Source organism: Chelonoidis abingdonii, chromosome 7 (assembly GCF_003597395.2).
Source record: "Chelonoidis abingdonii isolate Lonesome George chromosome 7, CheloAbing_2.0, whole genome shotgun sequence".
NCBI classification, from domain to species: Eukaryota; Metazoa; Chordata; order Testudines; family Testudinidae; genus Chelonoidis; species Chelonoidis abingdonii.
The window spans coordinates 105,559,509-105,565,508 of NC_133775.1; the positions used below are offsets into that span (position 1 = coordinate 105,559,509).

At 45.3% G+C, this 6,000-nt stretch overlaps 1 protein-coding gene across 1 annotated transcript in view; it reads right to left on the reverse strand.

The window, feature by feature from the left end:
* Positions 1-3,372, reverse strand: part of FAT2 (FAT atypical cadherin 2) — a 77,206-nt gene extending 73,834 nt beyond the window's left edge. The window contains exon 1 of the mRNA XM_032771750.1: positions 3,155-3,372. The gene's annotated coding sequence lies outside the window, so the exon portion shown is untranslated. The remainder of the gene's footprint in view (positions 1-3,154) is intronic.
* Positions 3,373-6,000: the final 2,628 nt, after the last annotated feature.

A 6,000-nucleotide genomic window follows, 5' to 3' on the forward strand; every position in this document is an offset into this window, starting at 1 on the left:
TGCTTGCTTTGATCTGCTGGAGTGCACCGCCCGGCCTCCCCGGAGCACTGCCTTACTGCGCTTTATCCGATTTCATGTTATATTGGGTCGCATTATATCGAGGTAGAGGTGTATTTCTAGATGTTGTGCAAGCAAATAACACAGATGGTCCCTACCCCAGACAGTTCACCATCTGGGTATATGACAGTGTGTGATCGGTGACAAATGTGATGGGGACAGCAAGCTAACCGTAGAGATTGGTATGTTTGCAGGTAGTCACAATGGGCTGCTTGTCACAGACACACTTTGTCTTAATGAGATCTTATCAACTCAGTTTACAATAGCAAGAGGTGTCTCCTCGGGACTTCTCTCTACACTGTCTACTGAAGATAGGCTTTTAAAGTGTAGACATCTACCTACAATATTTATCCAGAGTAGATCGATATGGAGCAGTAAATATCTATTCACACTCTCTCTACATCCTTTTGCTTTGGAATAGATATAAGTATCTTACATAGCGATAACTATAATGCAGTCTCTGCCTACCTGTTAAGTATGACATACCTACTATATCTACAATGTCTCTACATAAAGAATGTATTTGCAGTTTCTAGCTAAACCATGATCAGCCCATAATATTTCCTAGCTACAAACCTTTCTGCTTCCTAAAAATACCCCACAATCTGCTCTGTCCTCTTTGAACACCACCCAGCTCTTTCTTCCAAGAACCAGGAAGGAAAGTTTCTTTGCAACAAACCTGCCCGCCTGCCAAGGAAAACCGCAGCAGAGAGGACAAACTGCTTCTTCCGCTAATCAGACTTCTAACAGGACAATGGAGCACTGGCTTTTCCAAAAAAAGGTCTGATGCTTCTTAATCCTATTATGCATTTGCACTGATGGAGATTTACAAATACCCTCTGATATATGCACAGACACACACACACACACCCCACCTATGCACAGGGGTGAACACAAATAAACACATGCTCACAACAAAAATACCATTTTGGTTGCAACTGGTTGGCACAATGATCCTGTGTGACTTGCACTGGAGCCAAGAGTCCACTGAGCATAATGCAAAATGAATTGGTTTCTAATAGATGTTTGATTCCAGGTGTGAGTTAGTTACTCCTTTCCCCTTCCCGCCAAGAATGATGCTTATTTGTTTAAAGGGCCAGGAGACCCAGCAGCTTCTGCAAAAGCTTCCTCTTCAAAGTTCCCTCAGAGTAAAAATATTAGCAGGTGGGAAGGGCTTTGGAAAAGAATGGCCCCTGCAGAGAGTACAGATTGGGTTCATTTTAAAAAGAATGTTCAGGATTATAATGGGGTTGTGTGCGTGTGTAGGTGATGCAAACAAGGGCAGTGGATAGATCAAGCCTGTAACTACAGAATAAAATCTTAAACTGGTTCTTTTACACAATAGATCCCCCAATTACCCCCAACTTCATTTATCTCAAAGTCTGATGTCCCTGAACTACTTCAGATAAGCCAGATAGTGCTGGATGTTAAGAGGTGATAAGGTAGCACAACAAGAAGTCAAATGACTTCAGCATCACACTAAATGCTGATATTGCCCATCTTTCCTCAAAGGTGGGATACAAAGTGTTTGCTTTTCATTCTTGACCTCGCAGTGGGACTTGCCTTACTAGCTAGCAAGCTGGATAGCCCAGTCACCCGGCCGGCCGGCTGTCTTCCCCTCCACAGCATGGAAGGCTCCTGGATCTATGAGTGGCCGGGAGAAGCGAGACTTCTAAGCGGCAAACTGCAGCTGATGCTGCTGGGACCATGAAGCATCCATACTACCTGCACAGACACCCTCTGCTTCCCACCTCAGACCCAATGCCACTTTCAACCACTTTAGGCCCAGATAACTATGAGCTAACCTACAGTCCTAACAGCAGCCCCAGCCTTGCCACCGGTGTATGTGCCAATGCCCATCAACCTGTGAATTGGTGGAATCACGGAAAAATAAAGTTTTCAAACTTTTGTAAACGTTATAGCATTTCTTTTTTAGAAGAAAGCTCCATTGAGCCAGGCTTTTTCTAACTATCCCAAGCAACAGATGTCATTGGAGAGGTGATCTTTGTCCTTATGGATTCTTGCATTCCACCTGGTCTGCTTTTCATTCCCTCCAGAGGTTAATTACCTGCTTGCTGCTGCTGCTGCTGCTAAGGGCTTTCATATATTATCTCCATGCTGCAAGTGCATGAGTACCCCATTTTCTTTTCTTTCCCTGATCTGCAGTGCAACATGTGTGCTGGGGAAAGAACAGCTGCATGTCCATTGATCTGCATTTACGAAGGGATTTAAGTGTAGATTGCTATCAGGTCTCCATAAATGCCCAAAGAATCATACATGCATTGACACAAACACACACACACATTATATGTGCCCACGCCTACGTGAATGCAGAGCAAACACCGAGGCCTTGCTTCCGCTGAGCTTCTTCCTTCATTTCCCACCTTTGCAGCGACAGACGTGTGAGCGCCAGGGTAGGCAAGGTGCGAGGGGCCCTGGCATTTTCACCACCTTGCTGTCTAGATTCACTCTGAGTGCAGTTAGCCATCAGGGTAGCAAAAATGCCAGTGCCTTGCCTACACTACAGTTCCTCCTGTACACACTCCAGTAGAGCTGGCCCTCGTGGTAGTGTAACAGGGAAATAATAAGGAAAAGCATGGTGTAGATACAGCCTTCACACAATGCATCGTTAAATCATTTTCGTTTCGCTTGCATTCCCTGGGGGATCCAATCTGAGCTGCTGTATGGAGTCCATTCACCGGATGTGACGGTCTGCCCCGAACTCTTGGTAAAGTTTACAGGAATGAAAGGCTACTGCCCTGCTCGAACCCGGCGCAACAAATGCAAACATTGTACATCAGCTTTCCCTAGCCCAGTTCACAGTTCCTCCTACTAGGACTGATAAGAGAAAGGGAAAGAATGAAAGAATAACAAAAAGTTGTTGGTTGGGTTGGTGTTTTTTCTGCTAAAAGTATGTGTCTTCAGGCTTGGGCTGTTTGTTTCAAATTGAAGGTTAAATCTATTTACTCACATACAAGCACGGTTTTCTGACAATCCTAGATCTGTCCATCCTCCCTGGGCTTCCCCCTAGACTCTGCTGCACAGGGCTCCCTGAGTCATTTTGAGTTTGCAAAAGCAGTGAGCAGCGTGCCCTTACCTGTTGCAGCAGGAAAGACCTTTCCTGAAATTTATCGTCTTTCTGCCCCCTCAGCCGAGTCCCCGGTCACTGTGCAGCACTCCATAAGCTGCAGGAGATCCATGGTGGTTGTGAAGTGGAGACGCTCAGAGAAGTTCCAGCAAGAGGAGATTTTGCTGGCTGAAATCTCTGCAGCACAGGTTGAAAGCAGCTAGCAAGAACGTTGCAGTAGGTGTAACTTGTTCCCTGAAGTTCCAGCCCTCCCTGACCGAGTAGGGGAGGAGGAGAGGCACTGCTCTCACTCTGGCGAAAGGAACACATGTGTGTGTGTGTGTGTGTGTGTGTGTGTGTGTGTGTGTGTGTGTGTCAGAGCTGGGCAGACTCCCAAGCCTCAGAGACAAATAATGGCTGTTTTTACTGTTAGATTAGCCAGCATTGCCATGAAATCCAGAAATGCAGCTTAAAAGAGCAGGGGTTGTTTTTAACTAGGAACCAGGTAGGTGCTGCGGGGAGGGATGAGGAAAGGAGGGAGAATTCTGTTCTGATCATGGAGGAGCTGAATGCTGAAAATGCACCTGAGACGTTACTGGTATTGATGGGTTGTGTTGTGGTAGCTCCCAGGAGCCCAGGCGTGAACCAGAGCCCCATTGTGCCAGGTGCTGTAAAAACACAGAACAAAAAGACAGCCCCTGCCCCAAGGAGCTTCCAATCTAAGCATAAGATAAGAGACAACAGGGGGAATACAACAGGCAGACAGCGGAATACAAGTGTAACTCACACCTTCTGGGTGTGGTGTTCTGTCCCATATAGGGACAGAGACCACTTAGCGAGAGAAATGAGTCTGCTCTACGCCCTTAGCTAAGTACCAGCTGGCTTTCAGCTCATGCGATAGAGGCTCCTGCCCTAGGCTCCAGTGGTCTCCAGTTCAATCCCACTTGCTAATGTCTTGGGTCTGTCAGCATTACAACTGGGGACTCATCCAGGATTTCAACTGGGAAGTCCCTGAATTCAGGGCCACTGAGAGCAGGTTCAGGCCCCAGTGGAAAAAAATGTTCAGGCCCTCCAGCAAGGGCAGAACAGCTAAACAGGGCTGACAATGCCAGGGAAGCCAGGCCCCTAGCCCCCTTCCAGACCACTGGGCTCTGGTAATTTGTACCAGCTTCCCCCCTTCCCCTCGTCTCATCAGTCCTGTCTGAAGCTCAGGATGTGCTTCCTCAGCACAGAGAGTAAAAAAAGTATTTATTTTTTTAAATGTTCAATTATTTTTATGAAACCACAACTGAATTTTTGTTGGTTTGGATTCCATTTGCCCCCTTCTTCCCCCTCTTTCTTTCCCCTTTCCAATCACTTTTACTGGGAAAATGGAAAAAAGGGTGGAAAAGGGGGAAAATCATGGGCTTAATGAACATTTTTGGTTGAAGCTGTTTTTCAGTGGAAACTTGAGTTTTCACAAAATCTTCACAAACCATGTCTGCTTTCCTCGGAAAATTTCCTTTTCAAGCTAAAACCTTTTTATTTTTTTTGGATGAAACAGCTAAATTTTCTGCAGAAAAATAAACCCATTTTCTGACCAGTGGTAGGAAAAAACCTGAAATTTGCAAAATGAAAACCAGCAAATGTTGATAAAAATTCTGAATGGATTTGTCTGCAGAATGTTAACAATTTCAAAATTTTGTGAAAAATCATCACCACTTTCTGACCAGCTCTAAAGTGGTGGCAGAATCAGCTTAATCAATGCTGATCGCAGCTTAGCTACAAGTATTGCTGAGCACAAACACCAGAGTCTGAAGATATTTTCCCTTTTTTTTCCTGCACAAACAGCACTACAAACTAATGAGATTAGAGAAAAAATAGTTCTCTCTTTTATCAGCACTTTGGATGGATTTTTCAAGGCCTTCAGCACTGGAGTCTTCTGCTCTCCCTGAAGTCCGTCATAAAGATCTTACTGACATCAATGGGAGCACAACTTGGCCACGGCTTTTGAAAAGCCCATCCTTGTTGCCAGCTTTTGTGATTTTATCTGAACCCCATGATACTTGGGATCTTAAAGCCCCAGCTGCTGGAATCTGGTTATTACCTGAGAAGTTAAGCTTTCATTTAAAACAAAAAGGAAACTTCTGGCCTTCATGGATGTGGAGAGAAGCTTAAAAATGAGCCAGTGCCAGGAGGCAAATAAAAAGAACGTCAATGTAATTTTTTTAATCCCATGATTTTTAAGCCAGTCTCATGATTTTGGGGGCTTGACTCACGATTTCTGAACATGTGCGGTTGGTGGTACATTTGTGTATAGCCAGGTTCACTGTTTCCCCTGCATAATCAGATAAGGGCCTATACTACAAGCGGAGACTCTTATCTGCACTGAGAGTCCCAAGGAAGTCAAAGAGACTCCATAGAGCCATAAGAGTCCCTCCATGGAGATCCCAACCTTTAATTCTCTCTGTCTGCTCATATAGCCCCCAGCACTGCCACGTCTGAGCACCTCCCAAGTAGCTATGGGTTTATCCTCACAACACCCCAGTGAGACAGGGAAGGATATATTATTATCCCCATGGGATCCTCAGGCACGGCGAGATTCAGTTATGTGCCCAAGGTCACAACAGGAGAGCATCAAAGCTGGGAATTGAACTCAAGAGTTCCAGACCAGGACCTTAACCTTTGCTGTTTGTGTGGGAAGTTCTCACAGTACCATGGGAAGAGGAAAAGGTGAGTGGAGAGCTACAAAAAATGGCAGAGGACGCTGAGCCCTGCAACTTACATACCTGGCTCAGTTTTTGAAACTGACTTGGATTTCAAGTTGATCATGCCCTTTAAGGAACAGCCTGGACTGAATAAGTCCCAAGAAGGGTTACAAATATGACAGAGTTTAC